Here is a 20609-nt window from a genome sequence, read left to right as displayed (position 1 = left end):
ATCATCCACCCATAACCCTTCCCTGGGTTTATAAATCAGGAGCTGGCTTCTGACTGACATCTGCCATTCAAGGTCCCCACCTGAGAGCATTGCTGGCTTTATTTTCCTCCCCGCTGCAGGCATCTCCTCTCTCCCATTCCACACCACGGCAGCACCTCTGCTGCTGGGATGAAACGACAGCAGACATTTGAACTCGTAATGTCAGAGCGTAGTGAGAGGAGCTGGGGTGTTCAGGAGCTTGGAGAGACTCTTGTTTGCTGTTTTCTAAGTTCAAGTGATGCAGAAATGATCACATCCTCTGTCAGGGAAATGGGGAAGTAAAACAGTGAGCATCAAGTAAGAAGAAGAAATTATATTTAATGAAATTGGATTCGGAAATGTTTTTGTTCCAGCTACTTTAAAGCACCACTGGCACCCTAACTGAGGAACTGCCAAGAAGATAATATTTTCTTCTGCCGTGGTAGGTTTTCTTCCCCCTTCCCTGGCTTTTTTCTCAGTTTTGGCAAGTGATAAATCATGTGCAGGGAGAGTGCATGTCTCTTCTATTTGTCTTTAACATTGACCTCAGCCCTAGGGAGCCTCGAACAACAAAAACCTGTCTTGGCCCAGATTGTCTTCTGGGTTACATTAGTTTCCCCACTGTGAGAGGACAGACCTCATCTTAGAAACCACACAGACATCTTAAACTCAAGCATTGGGACCAAAGTCCCAATAAACATCAAGGCTCAAGTGTGTTGCCGAGTCAATCCAAGGGATAAAGACATCCAGATAATATTTCTCGCTATTGGCATAAAATATTACCATATTACCAAAAATATACCAATATTACCATGAGTTAAGAGAAAGCAGTACTTTCAAATGATCTTCCTGTGCAGTTCCTGAGTTATCAAGACGCTGAATGGACAATTCTGAAGGAAACAGAACACCTCATGGCGATAAAGGAGGCTATTTTCAGTATCTTTGGCATCATAAACTCATAAATCTTGAAAGACTTTGCAAAGGAAAGAGTTGTTTCTTCTGCATGCTCATCTCTGACCATCGGTGAAGCATCGTGGGGAACATCCCATCAACATCCCATTTCTAGCACCTGTTTTTTTGTGTGTCAGAGCAGCAGGCTGGGTCCTGGGATGTTGGGATGTATGCAGGTCCCATGACTATCCAGGGATGCAGGTCTTTGTTGGGACAAGGATGAAGCTCTCCTGCTGTCCTATTGCAAATCCCCTGGTGAACCCATTGGGGGTGAACCCCCTTCTCCAGCGTCAGGATAAAAATCCTATTTAGCACCACCATCACTGAGGACAAAATTGAAAAGCCTTTTGTTGAACAAAGCACCTTTCACTTAAAAAATCCAGGCAAGATAAAATGACACGTGTGCTAATGATGTATTTTATGAACCACCATCTGTCTCGGGAAAGGTCAGAGAAAAATGGCAACCGCTGCTCAGGTGATTGGTGGTGGAGGGGGGAAAATGGCCTCATCTGAACGTGACAAGAAGCTTCAGTGACATCATATAAATGCCATAATTGGGAAGTGGTAAATTGAACTGGGCTGCCTTTGGAATTTGATGTGTCAATAAACAAGTTCAAGGTGACACGTTGGATCAATACGGCACGACAAGAATCATCCGACAAATTTACTGCAAAGTAATTGGGTGCAAAATGACTCAACTCAACCTTCACACTGCAGAAAATCAAACAAACAGGCAACCTACAGGCAACAGTTTGTATATGTCAGATGCTGCTTAAGGTAGCTTGCGCAGTACTAATAGAGTTGTTTTAAAGAGAGATGGGGGAAAAAAAATAAAAGTGAGGTTCCCGCTATTATGAGTGTGACCTGAGGCATTGCTATAACCCTCTATGCACCTCGAGGGTGTATAAATAGAAAAACAAAACACACAATTGCTAGAGGTAGTCTTAAATATTGATATTTTTCTTCCTGTCTCTGTTGAGATGACAAATAAAATAAACTATAAACTGGGAACACCTTTTTTTTTTGTCTTAGCACAAACAAGAGGCTTTTCTAATAGGTTTCTCACCTCTCACTCCCCTTATTTTTTGATAAAGGAAGGTGTAACAAGTCACATATATTAAAAAACCCCCCTGTATTTTCCCACATTACACAGAGCTATTGAATGCAAATCACTGGCTACCATTAGAATTAACCATCCCCACTTACTACAAAACCTGAAAAGAGTCACTCAGAGAAGTCTCTTCAACACATTAATTTGTTGACAACAAATTTGATGCTTGATTTCTCCCCACTCGACAACCTTTAATCTTGAGTTTCTCTGAGGGGAAAGTCAAGAGCTTATTTTTTTTCCAAGAAATCTGGGCTCTCGCCAAGGCTACGAAAGAAGCTGGTACACTGACTGCACACTTTGGAAATGTCACAGAGATTGATTGTGTTTTAATTGTGCATTCATTCTGGAGTGAGAAAAGAGAGAAGATGAGTGGAAAGTCACAGCCAAGGAGAAAGACGCCGTTCATGTTCTCATCCCCTCCCAGCCGAGCTGAGTTTTAGCAGAGACTACTTTTTAAATTTTTTTTTTTTTTTTTTTTTTTTTTTTTTTGCCATGGTGGCTTTGTGGTTCCCTGGAAATGATGGGGAAGCCTCACTCCTGCCTTATCCCTGATGCTGTTGGAGCACAGGGAATCCGACACAGACCTCAGGCCCTGGCACTGACACATGGCTCCAGCATCCACATAATTTACAGTGATCTGAAAATGCAGGAGAGCAGACAAACCCAACAGCTGAGCTTTATTGATGGGCTGACGCCACCGGATAAAGCACTGTGCCGTATTGGTAAGCTTTGGGCACACCGAGAATTTAATGAATGTCAGAATGTGGACAGGGGAAAAATAGTAAGATTGAGACACAAGATTTGTGCCAGGGATGGGATTAGTGCGAAGAATTATGAGTGCAGTAGTTATGTTAAAAAAAACCCAACCTGTTCATATATACATATATATACACACGTATAATAGAGAGATTTGCCCCTGGTTGCCATCCTGAAGTTCTCATGCTCCCTCAGGCAGGGACATCCCTGGAGCACTGCCTAGGGCCAGAGGCTGTGCAGCCTCTCCAAACCCAGGGGCCTCTTCAGGGTGGAAACTTCTGCCAAGACAAGTGGGCTGTGTCCCGCCAAAGAAATGTAATCGAGGTGAGCCAAACAGTAGTGGTCCATTCTTCTTGGGGAAAAATATTCCCAGATCTTGCAAGTGATCTGGTGCTGAGACGTGTGCAACATCAGAGGGTCAGCTCTCCCCTTTTCCCTGCCACCAAAGTTATCCTGCTATGTAGCAGAATGGGAAAAATTTCCCTTTTAATCCCAGCAGTGGTGTGGGATGCCCTTGAGCTGCCACCTGACCAAAGAACGAGGCTCTTTACTTACCAGAAGATTTCCTTGTCTTTCAAGAACGACTTGGAATGTCAGCTGGGAAGTGGGAACCGTCTTACCCTGTAAGATTAGGCAGTCCATTCTGTAAACCTGACATTTCTGTTGGGATGTTTTTCTCCCCTCACTCTGGCTGAATCACAGAGGAGTCACAGCAGAACACTGAAACTGGACAGTCTTGGTTGGAGGAAGATGTGATGCAAGCCATCCCTTCTACAAAAGGTATCTTGAAGTGGTTTTACTGTTTTTTTTAATGTAGTTTTTTTGTCAGTTTCACACTTTTTTGCTTGTTTATTTTGTTTGGTTGGTTGCTTTTTTCCCCTGAACAATTTGCATCCAAGCCAGCTCTGGCTGTGGAAGGTACTGCATGGGATATTTGAAAAGCTGAAGAAGTAAAAGTGCAAGTATACTTTATTTTCAGATTTTCTGGGGAACGTTTAACAACATCTCAAATGTTGTTAACCTAATTCTGTCGTACTTTGCGAAGAGAAAGTTCTTCTTGGTAAAGCTGAAAGCCTCGTGTCACTCTGCTGCAGCACATCTGCCAGGATGTGGAGATAAGATGGTATTTCCACCAGTGTTCCAGATATTTTAGATTTCTACAGCAGTAGCCGTAGATGAATATCTGCCTCTGTACCATTCTTTGCTTTGAAGCAGCTTGCACGTCTGAAAACATCACCTCTACACCTGAGAGAGGAGTCTGGGTTGTTCATTTCCCATTAATTAAAGTGGGAATCAGATACCCAGTCTCTCAGGTTGCTGTGCAAACAAAACCGTGAGGGAATCACACTTTGCAGGGCACAAAATGGGGAGCTGACAGACTGGTGGCACGTGAGCACATTGGAGACATCGATCCACAGTTTGGGGTTTCTACCACCTGAAGCACAGTGGAAAAAATCCCAAGCAAACAGTTCTTTCCACTAATTTTGCTGAATTTCTTGTTCCTCAAACTGAACTCAACTGATTTTCTCTCTTTGAACAATATTGATTTTCAATGTTTCTCTAATTTATTCTTTATCGTCTTTGTTTACTTGTAATGATTATTCTGTTGTTAATTGATATTTCTTCTGTGCTCCTTAAAACCTGATTGAAAATCAATTCAAGCCAATGGTAAACATGTCTCTGATTTCAGTGCATTTTGAAGTTATTATTGTTATTTTTCCCCTCTTTTAGTATATCAAAAGGGAAAAAAATACAAATGAAACAGTCCTTTAAGCTGTGTAGCTCTTCCTGGAAATATTTGTATGTATGGTACCTTCCCTAAATCCTTAACACTTTGATTGTCTTTGGGTTATCAATCACACCGCTTATTTTCTTGTCTGACTTAAGAGGATTATTGGGACTGGATTTTGTACTTTGTCAGTATTACAGAGTGACACCTCCACACTCGGGGCTGGGCTGCAGCCTGGCAGTGAGCCTGCCTGGCTTCCCTCTCACTGAAATCACCTGGACATGCCACCCACCTTGCTGGTGACAGTCCTTAGGAAATCTGTCCAGCCCAAGCAGAAAATTCAAATTAAAGCACCTGGGAGGCAGGGAAGGGGTGAAGGGGACAGATTTCAACCTAAGGAGCAAGTGATAAAATGTGGTTTTTCTTTTTGGGATCCTGACAGAAATCAGATGCCTACAGCACAGAAGCTTTGGTATCACCTTAACTCATGCGAGCAGGTGGAAAGCAAAAAGGTATTTCATTTTGTGTTGCACTGAGGAATGAATCTGACCCCATTGCTCCTCTGCAGAGGAGCTCGTGGGCTGTTCTTCAAAGAAAAATATTATTTGAAAGATTTCTCTGCTGCACAGGTGAGCCCACTTTTCCCTTCCGGTTGCCTCTCAACTCATTTTATTTACCTGTAGGGATGCACGTTAATAGATTTTGGCAGACGTTGGACCAAGCCTTGCCTGAGGGACCAAGTGCTCTTTGGGTGCTGTGTTTGACCCCAGATTGTTTCTTTCTTGAGTGAACGGGAGCAGAAGAGGCGTGGGTGAGGTTGTCTGGGGCTGTGGGACCATGTCCATGGGGCGTCTTGCAGCCCTCTGTGCCTTCCCTTTCTCCTTCCAAGTGGAAAGGAGCTCAGATGCTGCTGGGCCCCTCTAAAGCTCCTTCAGAGAGGGTCTAACCCTGTTCATCGTGTGATCTCACAGAGAACTGATGTAGCCAGGCATGTCTGCAGGTCTGATCCATCAGCCCAGGGGCTCTTCTCTTACCTGGAATAAATATTGCAGCTTTGGCCATTTAAAACTATCCTGCCATGGCTGGGACTGCCATGTTAATTGAGCTGCAATTGCAGGGCCTGAAAGGCATCAGGGTTTGTTTAGAGTTGCTATTAGTTTTTCTGGGTTGCAGAGAAGCCTTGCATGGAAATTGAGCCCATTATGTATTTGGGTCTTGCTTAACGAGATGCAGTGCAAAAGGCACTCCATTACTTTGGAACTAGAGGCTTTGCCTTCTTTCCAAGATTGATTTTTATTTCACAAATTATTACTGCATGGATTAATGATCTCTCTGCATGCAAACGCTCTCGGCTGCTACCCAGGTACATTAACCTTTCATAGAACAAAGAATTCCTCCTCCACGATGTTGCTTTGACCAAGGAATTTCTCTTCTAGGTGCTGCATATTAAATACACAGGCATCACCTCCTTGCTCTTCCCAACCACACAGGACCTGAATTCAGAAATTTTGGGCCTGTGTGTGTGAACCTGTGACCTCCTCCCGGTGTTACCTTCTTCACTGGACCACTGCAGACTCCTGGTGCTCAAGGGAAAAGTTGTAGGTTGTAATTGATAAGATAATACTTGGCACTAACAAAGCATTTTTGGAGCACAAATGCAGCACTCAGGCACTCCCAAACAGGAGAAGGCTACAATTTATTGGCATGTAAACTGGGACTTGGAGGTGGAAAAAAAATGTGTCCATTTTTTTGGGACCAAAAGGTCCCAGAGAGAAGAGTCCAGACTCCTGAAGCTCATCTCCATTCTTGTAAGATAATGGATGTTAACAGTTCTGTAAACAGTTCTGTTAACAGAAGCTGTTCCCCTGAACCCTGATGTGCTAAGACTTCTACAAGGATATGCTCGAGAGGTAAGTTCATAGCAAAGGGGTCAATCCTGCAACAGCTTCTGCAGTGAGGGTGATCATATATACCACAAATATGGGACACAACAAAGGGGAGGAGCTTTAAATTGCCAGAGGGCAGGGTTAGAATGGATATTGGTCAGGAATTGCTGGCTGGGAGGGTGGGCAGGCCCTAGCCCAGGGTGCCCAGAGCAGCTGTGGCTGCCCCTGCACCCCTGGAAGTGTCCCAGGCCAGGTTGGATGTGGCTTGGAGCAACCTGGTCTTGTGTCCCTGCACATTGCAGGGGCTTAGACTGCATGGCTTTTAAGGTCCTTTCCAACACAAACCATTCTGTGATTCTGTTTAAGCTGTTGTAGAAATGTGGATTCTTTTATTATTTATGTTGACCGACATCCTTAGTCCAGTTCCCTCCTGGTCATTCTGTAGTGGCAGCATGCTCATTTAGGATTGAAAAGTCTGCTCTGCTGGCAGATTGCTGCCTGCTCTCAGTAAATAGCATGAAATGTAGCCAGCTTTGCTGTATTTGTGAAACTTTCCCCACAGCTCTAATTATGCCTGGGTAGTACTAACATTTAGTCAGCTTAAATTATTAAACTCTTGCAGCCCCCGCAGGTAAAAACCTGTTTAATTAATGACTGATTAGTTAAATCATTATGTGTTCTGATATGAATCACAATAATTTTTATAGGCCGTATTATCATTTTAAAGGCATGCTAATTTATTGAAGGATTCCTTTTCCTAAAAGGAACAGAAATAGGCGTACCTTAGAGTTTAGAAGAAACCACCTCCTTTATTAAGGACAAGCTATATCAGGAAAAATCTAGTATAGAAAGATATTCCCTAGACAATCCCAAATGCTCTTTATTACATCTGGAATCTGGAGATGCTTAGACTCTAGAGTCCTTCAGATCTGGACATTTTTATGTTTAAACTTGCATTTTTATTTATTTCCCCATTTGGAGGGCAAATCCTGGCACAACTCCACATTGACGAGGTTTCCAGTGCTGCCAGCAAGAAGAAGAGCTGATGTCCCCTTTCCATCATTGTCCTGCTGCCCTGTTGGTGTCTGCTGCCCACCAGAACTCCTGTCTCAGGCAGCAGAGCCCCGTGTTCAGTGCAGCTTCAGTCTGGACTAAAATGGGGCATCACTGTTTGTATGGATTCAGCCAGGTAGCTTGTAGCTCTTGCCAAACCATGTTGGTCCATGGCCCCATGACACCTTGCAGGAGATGGACTGGCATGCCCAGCTGTTATCCTTGCTACCATATGACCCTGCTAGCTGAATGGTTGGCTGATACAACCTTTGGCTGTGACCCCCAAGGCTGAAATCTGATCCTGGGGCAAATGCCAGGGCTTACAGCTGTGCCAGAAGAATAAATAAATAAAATATATATTTATAATAAACCCATATATATATAATAAACCTCAAACCTCTTTTTCTCTAGACACATCATTCCTGACACACCATTGCCCCCAGATCACATTCAGGTGCTCAGACACCTTAAATCTCCAGGATACCGATGAAGGTATTATCAGACACTGGAAAGTTTTCTCTGACAACAATAATTTCTGTGAGGACTACAAATTTCTTCAGAAGACTTCATTCAGCTAAGCTTTGACAACTCACAGCAAAATGGTCGTGGCATTATCCATCAGACTTTTGCCTCTGAGCCGGACTTTCTGTGATAGACATAAGCTCCTTTTCCAGGAAGCAAATATGTTTGACTGTTGGGAAGCAGAGATACACAAGAGATTGTACATAAAATCTGAATGCTCTCTGAACAAGAAGGACTGTGGCCACACTCTTTCAGGAGCTGACAGAAACCTACATTTTCTTTTTGAGTGGAAGCAGTGGGCACAAACAGCAAACTCCCCATTCCCAAAACCCCAAGACCATCACTGAGAACCTGAAACCATGCACTGATAGCCTTATTTTCCAAGGCACAGCTATGTTTGGTCTCATGGGGACTGTAATAGCCAGATTTGCAAAATCAGGTGAAATTATGCTGTTTCTTGATCTTGTAGAAGTTGAGTTCAATCTCTCACTCGAGGTTTGATGGATCTTGTTGTCCTCAGCACAGCAAAGTGATGACCTTCCCATGCCATGACCTTGGGGGTGGCCTGCAAGCGGGGTGCACACCTTGAGAAGAGGTGGCTGTAGGGCAAATTTGGGTGAATTCAGAGGAATTTCAGCTCTTTGCCCAGCTGAAGGCATCTGTGCTCTCCCAGCAGCAGCATGGAACTTTCAGGGGAGCCAACAGGAAGAGTCAGCTCTTGCTGGCAGGTTGGGTGGACATACTTAACGAGACACATATAATGTAGTGTTGCCTCACTGCAGAAATCTAGGATGGCACTTGCAAAACCGAAAGGAGAAGGGAAAAAAAAAAAAAGGTTATTTTGAGCTAAATGCTCTCACAGAAACATAATGCACTGCAAAACACTGCTCACTTCCCTTTGGTTTGCCTAAGCACTGCAGCCAAACAGTGCAACAAACACACTCCAAAGAGAAGACACAGCTTTATTTTTTTTTTCCTTAGCTCTCTGCTTTTCTCTCCCTCTTTTCCTATCATATTGAATCATCAGGGTGTGAAATATAATAAAGCACTGTACCATTCAATCTGTCGGCTGTACCTTACAGGTGTACTCCAGGTAAATATCCCCTTGGCTGGTGAAAAATGAGCTTACCTGAAACAGATGACTTTGATGAACTTCAGTAGCTGGGCCTCTATCACTCTTTTCCAATTGGCTTCCCCAGCAAAGCATGGTTACCCCACACAAATTTGTCTTACTGAAGGAAAGATATTCTCTAATTCACTTTGTTCCCAGCGACTTGCCCCCCTCGCTGACGTCTTCACTTCATCTGGCGTTTCATAAAAGCATAAATGGCAGGGCTTGTCAGCTCTTCCACTCGGCGACTTTGGGAAATAAATTAATTATTTACCAGCCTATCGCACGCCCCATTGCTTTGATAAAACTGGAATATAAATAAAAATGACCATGTATTAAAAGGTGACATTTGCTGGATGCAGCAGTGGCAGGTACAGGATCACAGCAAAAGATCCTGCTTCCCCCCACTGCCCTCCCCAGGCAGTCCCTGCTCGGTGCCAAGCAGGGGCTGAGAGCAGAAACAAAGCAGAGACCTATGCAGATAAGATCCCTGTACCTGCAAGGACTCTCACTGCTCACCATTTTAATTTTAGATAAGTGCTGAAAGCGTCTCTGCTCTCAGAAACAAGAACATCTAGAAGATTGAGCTCCACCTGACTAGCAGTAATCCAGGCAAGCCATTCCAAATGGTTTGGAGGTTTCTTCTTTTTGATGGCTCTTTGCTGATTTCTGGTTTAATTTGTTAGTTTTTTTATTCTTTTCTCAGACAGACCTCTCAAGAGGGCAGGGGAAGGCCAGGAGAAGTCCTGGGGGTGACTGGAAACAGAGAGATGTTGTGGGCAGTGGATCCTCAGTGGAAAAGTCAGAAACCTGCTCCTTCTGCAAGCCCAGAGGGTGCAGGCTGGGGAGTAGAGTGAGGTATTTTCCCCACTTTTTTCTTCAACAACTCATTTGGGTGAAAACACATTGTGATTTCCTGAGTAAGTCTGTGATTTGGGGAATAGCTGAGCTGGTTTCCCTTTTTGCCTGAGTATTTTAAAAATACTCTTTGAGCAGTACAGAGCACCACATGCATTACAAGACGGATTGGCTGGTTGGGGGGTAGGGAATGACCTTTCCAGTGAAAAATCATTTTGTTCATCATTAATTGTTATCTGCAGTAGAATGTACTGCTTCTCCTCTTTAAACGAGTCACAGAAGTTAATTACTTCATCCTTAGAGGCCTTTAAGAGGGACAAATAAACTACTTCCTTTTGTTGACTGGAAAAAATGAAGGTGATGACAAAACCTGTCCATGGCTGTGAAACCAAGAGTTTTAAAGCCTTAAGTAATTGCACTGATCACAACATCCATCCTGATTCTGTGACTCTATTTCCCTCTTAATGCTCTTTTTGCTGCTTTTATTCTCACAGAATAAAAGACTTTATGGATTTTACTCCTTCATCACTCTCTCCCACATGGATAAGAGAGGAAACTTGAGGCTGTGGGCATCTGAGTTTCCTTCTTTCCCAAACTGGAATCTTTGGGGTAGTGGACTGTATTTTCTAGACATGCAGAGATGCTGAGAGAACTGGACAGGCTGGGTCAAAAGGTGAGGCATTTTGAGGTGGGAGACCCTTTTATACCCCATATTTTCTAGATTTGCAAGCAAGCAAACTCTGTTTCACTGAGTGGTTGAAAAGGTAGAGCAACAAGGCTGTTAATGGGGCTGCACAGGAGTTTGTGCATGAAGACACCAAGTTACTTTGGGAGATAGAGAAAAGGCAGGATGCAGAAGGATGCCCAGAGGAGATCTTCCTAAAATCATCAGAGCATAAGCAAGGTTATTATATCTACTTAAAAATTAAGTGCTCTGTAAGGTGGCCAGGCATGATATTTCCATCCCTTTATAAACTTGTGCAGAGCCCCAGTAGACCCAAACCATTAAACAGAGCTTTTCCAGGACCAGAGATAACCTCACTAATCTCAAAACTTCCCTTCTCACTGAATCCACTGCTGTCCTGAGTGAATTCAACATTTCACTTCAACTCTTGCTGTTTTTCATTCTGCGAAGCAGCAGGCAGGGAACAGAAGCCACAAACTCTATTCAAATTTGAATGATTACAGCAAAACTCTGTTCTGGTTTGGGTTCTTTTTTTTTTTTTTTTTTTTTTTTTTTTTCCCTGGTCATCATGGAATGGATTAATCTGAAACCACAGCCCAAACTAGAATATGTTTTAAAAGCCTTCAGAGCAGAATCATACTCATGTTCAGTGTCTCAGCTTTTGTTTCAGGCCAGGGTTTATTTGTGTCTTCCTCCTTTTTCCTCCATTTTTTTCTAAATGGTACCACCAAGTAGTAAAAGCACCATCCATGTTTCAGATGCATGCAAAATAAACTACAGAAGGAAAGTGGCAGATAAATTTAACGAGCATTAAAGTTATATATAATTTAAATATGTATAAAATTATTTGGTATATCGATTAGAAAATGGGCTGTTGACCATTTAAAGGCAACAATCAATTTCATAGTTCACAGGTCAGGTCAAGTTTCATTCTAATGATCTAAAAAACCAAATAGCATTAGGAGATAATGAACTCCATAGGATTACAGATGTGATCTATAGCTCTGCTGTGGCACAAGAACCAGCATATGAGAGAGGGCATCATCTGAAGTGCCCTGGCCTCCACGGACAAAAACCATGTTTTTATAACTTGGCAAGGTGTCAATTTATGATGTAATCAAAGGCAGACAATGAAATTACTCTGCTCCTAAAACCCCACATGGTTAGGCTCAATGACATCAATGAGCAAGGGAGGTAGATCCCCATTAATGTGGTCTACAAAGTTATCTTCTCTGTTCTGGTAAGTGAACGTCAGGCATACCCACCCTGTTAATCAAAGGGAGTTGATAGCCCTCTCTGCTCCCACCAAGGGGTTGGGTTACACCAGGGAAATACTGCAGGGCTGCCACAGGGCTGCTCCTGGTGCACTGCTGCACAGCAGAGGGGCAGCTTCTCCAAATCCCAGTGAGGGAAGAAGGAAAAAGCAATCTGAGCGTAGAGAGGGAGATGAATTTGTGATGAATTTGTGTCCATTTCTATGTAAATATACAGATCTCTTATGTGTATGTGTAAGGGCAAGCATATTTTCATTGGGATGTAGAAGAAAGAGGCCATTTAAACTTTTAATGAGAGGAGAAAGGGTCAGTGACTTTTGAAATGCCTATCATATACCTCCACAAAATCAGAGTTGTTAGGTTTGGAAGGGATCTGTAGAGATCATCCAGTCCAAACCGCCCTCCAAAGCAGGATCACCTAGAGCAGGTCACACAGGAATGCATCCAGGTGGGTTTGGAATGTCTCAAGAAAGGGAGAATCCATGCTCTCCCTGGGCAGGTGTTCCACAGTTTTGCCACCCCCAACATAAAAAAGCTCTTCCTCCTCTTGAAGAAGTTTATGGCCATTTGAGGCTATTTTTAGCTGTTATTTTGAGAAAACTGCTGGTTTTCGGAAGAACCATTAGCTTTTGGCTTGGGTCTTAAACTTTCACATTCATTTAGCCTAGAGGAGACTCAGGAGTGACTTTTCACTCTCTACAACCCCCTGAAAGGAGGTGTTTACCTCCTTGTCCCACGTTACCAGTGACAGGACAAGAGGACACAGCCTGAAGCTGCACCACAGAGGGTTTAGGTTGGAATCAGGAGGAATTCCATCAGGTTGGAGTCAGGAGGAATTCCCCCATGGAAGGGGTGGTAAGTCATTGGAAGGGGCTGCCCAGGGAGGTGTTGAAATCCCCATCCCAGGAAGTGTCCAAGGAAGGCCTGGGCATGGCACTGAGGGCGCTGGGCTGGTGACAAAGTGGGGATTGGGCACAGATTGTACTCAATGGGTTGGAGGGCTTTTCCAACCTCAGTGATTCTGTGATTCTATAAATCTTCAGTCTATATCTTCTGAAGCACACGACCAGAATTTTTGTATCCTTACTTTTTTGCTTTGCTTTGCCTCAAAATTTGAAAGGAGTGCAAAATCCATCTATATTTGGGGCTGGGGTGGGCTGATTTTAAATCCAGGCATGATACTTGTCTAATCTCAATATCTTACTTCCACCTCTGGTTTGGACACGTAAGAAATTTGGCAGTTTCTGAGAGGATGCCTGAAATGTGAGGTAGTCTTGAAGAAAGATGAGGCAAGACTCCTCTGAGTGTCCATTAGATAGAAGCAAAGGAGGAAATTCCAGTGGACATGTGAAAGGTTTTCCACCTTTTTAATCGTGGAGGCGCCTTGAACACCCTCGAGCGTCTTGGATGGCAGTCAGTGCCTGCATTTCAACAGCTGGGTCCCAGTGTAAATGTTCATGCAGATTCTATCAGCTGGGCATACGACTTTTTTGTCTTTGTGATCAGCTCGCATTGCTGCCTTGAGCTTCTTTAAACAGCATTCACTTCCACACTGCTGTGTGTCTGCTCGGCTGTTGCGGTGTTAATGGTCTTACTTGGATTATGAATTGGGCTCATTAGACTTATTTTCTTCTTTAATATAATGAGTGTGTAAGCTCTAAACTAAGAGGCATAAAACTTTGATAAATGAGAAAACTGGATAATTGCACAGATCAGTGCTGTGCTCTTAGGAGCCTTCTTAAAAAAAATGGAAGGGGGAGAAAGACAGAAGGAATGTAGGTGAAACAGAGAAAGAAAAGTATCTAAAATAATGAAGCTTTGGCATCATCATATGCTCTTCTTGCATATCAGAATGGGTCAGCTTGGCTGGGATACAGGGCCCTCAAGGAACAACCCAAAGCATTTATGCTGAAGGGGGTGAGAAACTGGTGCAGGTTGCCTGGAGAGGTGGTGGATCCTCATCTTTGGAAATATTCAGACTCTGTGGCAACAAGACTCAGAGTGGATGAGTCTTGGAGCAAACTGTTCTAGTGGTTCTTGGACTAAATGACTTTCAAAGGCTCCTTCCAATTTAAACCATTATGTGATTCTATGATTTCAACCCAGTTCTGACCTCTCTTAGTGGTAAGGACACATAGGCTGTAACTGCAGATGGCTGCTCCAGTTCAGCACATGACATAAGCATATGTTGAATAACTAAGAATGGATGAACTCACATATGTACTCAAAAGGGTCCAATTCAGCTTGGGGGTTAGACTACGTGACTTTTCTGGTCTCTTCCAACAAAAAACTGTCCTATGAATATGATCTTGTACATCCAGAATTCCTATAGATACTCAAGCAAATGGATAAATGAAGAATCAGCCCAAACGTCCTTCCTGACAAAAGCAAAAAATATAGAGAAAAAATACTCCCAAAGGCGAAGAGAAAGCAAAGAAACTGAAGAGGGTGAACCTACAAGAATATGTGTTTTCAGAACCAATCTACCTATGAATGACCCTGCCAAAAATCTCAGACCAAAATGTGCTTCAGCTTATTGCAGCACAACGGCAAGAAACCAGTCCCGTGAAGCTGTGCTGTTCAATGCAGTCCTGGATCATTGCTTATCTATTCTAATAGGCAAGAAATACAATGGCTAAATTATAATTATGTACTGTACACAGCAGTGTTAGCAAAATAACATGATGTTTTGTACATTTCCCATCATCTTCTTAGGAGGTACAGCGAGCTGCAGGTTTGTAACAATCTTCTGTTTCCTCACCTCATTAATCTCCCGAAGTGGAGAGAGAGCAATACAAGCAGAGGGAGCCCAGAAATGTATGTACATTACCGAATTAACCAGGCATGTAATTAGTGCTCAGGTGCTTAGTCAAGGAAGAAACATGCAGGATTATTTAGATTTGGATTTAACACCCCAAAGTTTGAATAGTGGAGGTGGGTTGTATGAGTTTTTCAATCAGCTGCTCCAGCTGTGCTGGAGAAATAGGGAATTGTGCCCTTGTTTCTGCCTCTGGCATTGTGTTGTTTCCCAGTCTTCCTCTTATTTATGGGAATATATGAATGTGAAACATGCAGCATGTCACAGTCCACCCTAGGAATGGGGACCACCCAAGGACGTGGACAGTGCTGCTCACCCCAATAAAAGAGTCTGGCATGACCTAATAATACTTGAATCCTTCTCTGCTGACTGCCTATAAGAAATGCATGTGGATGAGGCTGGAGTTTATTTTCTCATGTTCTAGAGGACTTCTGCTTTACCAGGGTAAATTATCTCTGTTGTGGTGCCTTCTGATTGACACCTCCTGAGAATATCCTGCTTTAAGTGCATTTAGTGTCCATGGGGATCTGAAGGCAGATGAGTTCTATTCATCCCACAGGGCAACCACGTAATTTCCAAAGCGTGCCCTGGGATGCTGGGTGTGTGATCCAGCTTGACACTGAGCTTGCCCTGCTGTGAAGTGCATTTTGGGCCCAGCAACACCCTCTGTTTCTACCTCATGTCTGGTGAACATTTGCAATCTCAGCCTGAACCACATTGAATAGAACTGGCCAAGGTGTGCATCCCAATCCACTGAAACCATCAAAAGCAGGGAATCATAGAACTGTTTGGGTTGGAAGGGACTTTTAAAGTTTTTTTCATTCCAACCCCCTGCCATGGGCAGGGACACCTTCCACTATCCCAGGCTGTTCCAACCCAGATCCAACCTGGCCTCGGACACTTCCAGTGATGGGGCAGCCACAGCTTCTCTGGGCACCCTGTACGAGGGCCTCACCACCCTCATTGTGAAAAGCCTCTTCTTTGTTTCCCTAAATCAACCCTCCTTCAGTTTAAAACCATCACACTTTGTCCTGTTGCAACACTCTTTGCTAGAAAGTTTGTTCCCATCTTTCTTGTAAGCACCATTTAAGTACTAAAATATCACAATAAGGTTTCTCTGGATGCTTCTCTTTTCTGGGTGAACAGCCCCAGCTCTGCCAGGCTGGCTCCAGAGCAGAGGGGCTCCAGCCCTGGCAGCAGCTCCGGGGCCTCCTCTGGGCTGGCTCCAGCAGCTCCACGGCCTTGTGCTGTTGGAGCCAGGGCTGGGGCAGCTCTGCAGGTGGGCTCTCAGCTGAGCACAGGGGCACAGGGGCAGAATCCCCTCCCTTGACCTCCTGCCCACACCTGAATGACCAACTATGCCCCATAACTCATTTCCAAGCCTTTCTAGCCCAGCTTTCACTACTTCCAGGCCACCTCCTCAATCCATCTCCTGGAGCCCCACATTTTGACACCATCCCATTGCAGGCACGGGGCCCTGCGTGCATTTTCATGCTGGCCTGGATAAAGCACGGTGAGACGCTAAATTGCAAATGGTAGCCTTGAGTTACATTTATGTAAACACCACCGAAAAGCAGAGATAAGGGAATGAGGCAGATTCCTGCACGTCACCTCGCTGGGGCTATTTGCTGCTTGTAGCTGGTGAATGAGAGAGAATGCTCCCTGGAACGGCAACACGATGATAAAATTGTGATGAAAATACTTTCTGTATTGCTTTTCATTGAAATATTGCCCCTTGGCGGGAAGCAGATTGGTAACATCAGCCAGCAGGAGTAGAAAGTGGGTCTTAACATCCTGTAAGCTCATCATGGCAAACTCAGGCCGTGATGTGTTTGGTGAACAGCCCTCATGTGCTTAATTTTGAAAGTTCAGAGAGAGGTTTGGCTGGAGTAGTAAAGGAAACGTACATGTGTGAAATGCAGAATTGGTAGGAGCAGGCTTTTGTTGTGCAAAAGACATCCAAGATTGTCAAGAAAACAAGGCAGAATCCATCAAAAAAGAGTAGCTTAAATATTTCTCCCACAAAATCTACTGTATTTTCCTAGAAGTGTGCACAGAAAACTTCTGGGGGTTGTTCTAATTCCATGTCTAGGAATTCAGTTACATATTTGGGGAAAATTGTGTTAATGACAAATCTCAAAGCAAACTTTAATTTATGAAGACCTTGTCCAGGGCAGGATTTGCTATGGCTTCAACACGTATCAAATGATCTGTGCACACACATGTACATAACGCACATTCCCCACAATGACCTGATAAAACTAATTTAAAGCAGCTAGATTAAATAAGGCCTAAATAAATGATGATTATATGTGAATTTGGCTAAACTTCCACCATTGATGACTTCACTTACAATCACAGAATATCGACTTTCCTTCACCTGCCTCTCATTAGAAGTATTTCTGCTAAAGCAAGGTTTAATTTTAATTCCAATTTTATTTTTATTTCTTATGTAGAGATGAGGCAGTGGGGGACTCATAGGGCGTAATTCCAGGGCAAAACCCTTGCCTCATGCTTATGCTCTCAAATCTTTTCTCCTCTCCTGGTAAAACAAGCAGGATTAGCACACGATAAGACCAGTGGAGATAATAATTACACTGGCTATGAGCGAACTCCAGAACCACGGAACAAATCCCCAAACAATTATTAAAATGGCTCAATGCATTACACAAATTGGAAAAGACTGGGACATTTTTGGGAGGGGCGAAGGGAGGTAAGACACATTATTTAAGTGTTCTTGTAAGCCTTCTAAGATATTAATGTTGCAAAGCTTCTTATGAATATTTAAGAACATAAAATGGAGATACACTTCAGCCCAGCATTACCACAGAAGCCTGTAATACAGTTGAGTCCACTTAAGAAGGCAATATCTGACATCCATGACAGATTTAAACATGATAAGGCAAAGGTCATGTTTATAGCTGAAAAGTCCATGCAAACTAGTTAAATATTACTGCAGTTAGCTCTGTTATAGTTATTTTTATGTATTGATATATGCGTTTGTAGAATTTCCTTAAAGATTCAACTTTGCCTCCAGGTCCCTGTACTTTTGGAAACACTTAAAAAATTACTTATTATTAAATTATTTGATGTTTTACGGAGAAAGAACATTGTGTTAAAAAGGAAAAGAGCTTTATTTCTTCCTCTATTAGGAGCTGCCTGAGAGATATTCCTTAATGTTGATACCACTAGGACTGGTTTCAGCAGAACTTTTCATAGGAAAATGTTTTATTTCTGTAAAGTAATGGGTGCCAAAATTTTTCTTCAGAGACATTATAACATTCATAATATCTAAGACAAAACTTTTTACCTCACATTACATTTTTTCCTCAGTTCTGAATGAAAATATTTTCATAGAATCAAAGACTCATAGAATACGATTAAAGAAATTATTTTAATTTATCAAGTTTAGATTTTGATTAATTTTCTTCTCTTTCAGCTGGTGTCTACCCTTAGAGAAATATGTCATTTTCCTAACTAACTGTGATATTCAAAATGACTAAATCTCTGTGTCTATTTAAAATAGCCGCCAGGATATTCCTGCTTTACAGACTGATGAAAACAATTGTGGTTATGGAAATTTTTATATTCCTTTCAGCAAAAGTGATTCTAACTGTCCAAGGAAAATTGGATGACTTTTTTTTTTTTTTTTTTTTTTTTTTTTAAGGAGAAATAAACTTCAAAACTAAAGGATCAAAATCAGGAGTGGCCTCTGAAAAAAGAGAAAAAATACCAACAAAGCTGTTGTATTTTACAGGAAACGTGACTGTAAGAGAGCTTTATAAACAGCAGATGGCTCCCATATAGAAGAGGCTGAGCAATCTGAGCAAACAATAATCAACATGAAAAAGCAACGCTGAGTTTGACACTCGGGGAAATTTAAGACTCTGAAATGAAAAGATATATTGGAACATACTGTAAAGAAAGATAGAAATGTCTCTGGTTTGGTCGTTTGGGTCTTGGTAGCTTCTTGGGTCGGCATGGATATTTTCGTGGTGAAAATCTTTGTGGTGGAAAGCTAGACCTGCTACCCACACGGGTCGTGGGATTGCCTCAGGGCCTTGCTTTGATTTCCCATCACCTGCGCATCTACAGATTGTACAGAGGTGATTACTGAGCCGTCATGGTTTAGGACAGCCCTGGTGCTCTTGCTGGGATGCAGAAATGTTGTCACCACAGGTAGTCTCTTGTGCATGGCTTCTCCAGTTTCTTCTGTCCCTCTGAGGTATCAGTTTCTCCCTGGAGAATATGTCCATGGATGATATAACAGAATCCTGGAATGGTTTGGGTTGGAAGGGACATTAAAGACCATCTCATCCAACATCCTGCCATGGGCAGGGACACCTCCCACTATCCCAGGCTGCTCCAAGCCCTCTACAACCTGGCCTTGGGCACTTCCAGGGGTCCAGGGGCAGCCACAGCTGCTCTGGGCACCCTGTGCCAGGGCCTGCCCACCCTCACAGGGAAGAATTTACTCCTATCATGCAATCTAAATCTCCCCTCTTTTCATATAAGGCTGTTCCCCCAGTCCTGTCACTATCCCTCTCTGTAAGACACCACTGTTAGAAGTAGTTTTCTTCAGTATTAAATATCTTAGTAAGAACAGAGTATTGAAGCGGGCGGTTTCTATCAGATTTTTTCCTAAAACAAAAGGATGGAATGTGCAGAAAAATCTCACTTTTGTCTCAGTGGTTGTCCCCTGTGCAGACCCATTCGGCCACTGACTAGAAGTAGCTTAACAGCTTATACTTATTGACACTTTCCTGTGTTTTTCCAAGGACCCAAGGAAATTTCAGGTGACAACAGGGGTATCACATGCAGGGGTATCATACCAAGCTGGTTCCAGAATGCTCTGTTTGTCACATATTTACTGCAAGATTTCCAGCACATGTATTTTAATGGCATTTATTAAAACAACACATAGACAAAGAAATAAAAAATAATTAAGGAAGGCAGGAATGGTAGAGAGGAGGAAGGGCAGAGTGGAGAGGGGAGTGGGGACAGAGAGGTTGATTTCTCCCCTTTCCAGGCTAACCTCCTACAGGGAAGTGTAATGATCCAGTTCCACAGAAGTGTCCCAATTGGGCTCCTATTTTTCCAGGGTTTGCTGAGGACTGTGTGTGATCCTTTACTTCACACTCAGATGCACTGGTCTATTAGAGCAGCCTCTGTGCTGTGGGATGAAGGATTTATTTTACCAACATAGCAATAAAAGTAGTGTTTTGCAACCAGTAAAGCACTAAGGAAGCCCGCTCCTTTGGTCTGGCAAATAGTTGTGTTCCCTGAAGATGTGACCTGCTCCTCATGTGACCATGTTAAAGTAGGGTCCCCTCCTGTGACTTGGTCTTTTCCAGCTTTATTATCAACCCAAAAGCTGGAAATGATAGTGGCTGAAACAGATGTATGAGAATTGTTCCCTCCTTTTAAGCTCCGATTCAGTTCAGTAGGAGCAGAGTTAATTTTGTAGGACTGAAATAAATGAGATGGAAGGTCACAGAGCTAAATGTTTTCCACAGCCTCCTACCCTGCATTGCTCCATTTCACTGTGTGTCTAGGATGTTAGTTTCCTGCTTTACCTCCTATTTTGACTTCTTAAGTTTGTGCCACTAGGGATCAATAGGAATCTGTATTTTGTAGCTGCTGTCTTGGAGAAATAATACAATTTGCCTCAAAACCTAGACTGCATTCCAGCCCAGACTACAGGGATAGCACAACTGAAATAAAATCCTTGTGTCCATTCTTTTCTTTTATTAAGACATTCTATATGGTAGAAAAAGTCCTTATTCAACATTTTTCTTTAAGGATGCTAGAGATTATCAGGTTTTTTTACCCTCTGA

Source organism: Vidua chalybeata, chromosome Z (genome assembly GCF_026979565.1).
Source record: "Vidua chalybeata isolate OUT-0048 chromosome Z, bVidCha1 merged haplotype, whole genome shotgun sequence".
Lineage (NCBI taxonomy): Eukaryota > Metazoa > Chordata > Aves > Passeriformes > Viduidae > Vidua > Vidua chalybeata.
The sequence above is the reverse complement of the archived record's forward strand: the minus strand, read 5'-3'. Positions refer to the sequence as shown.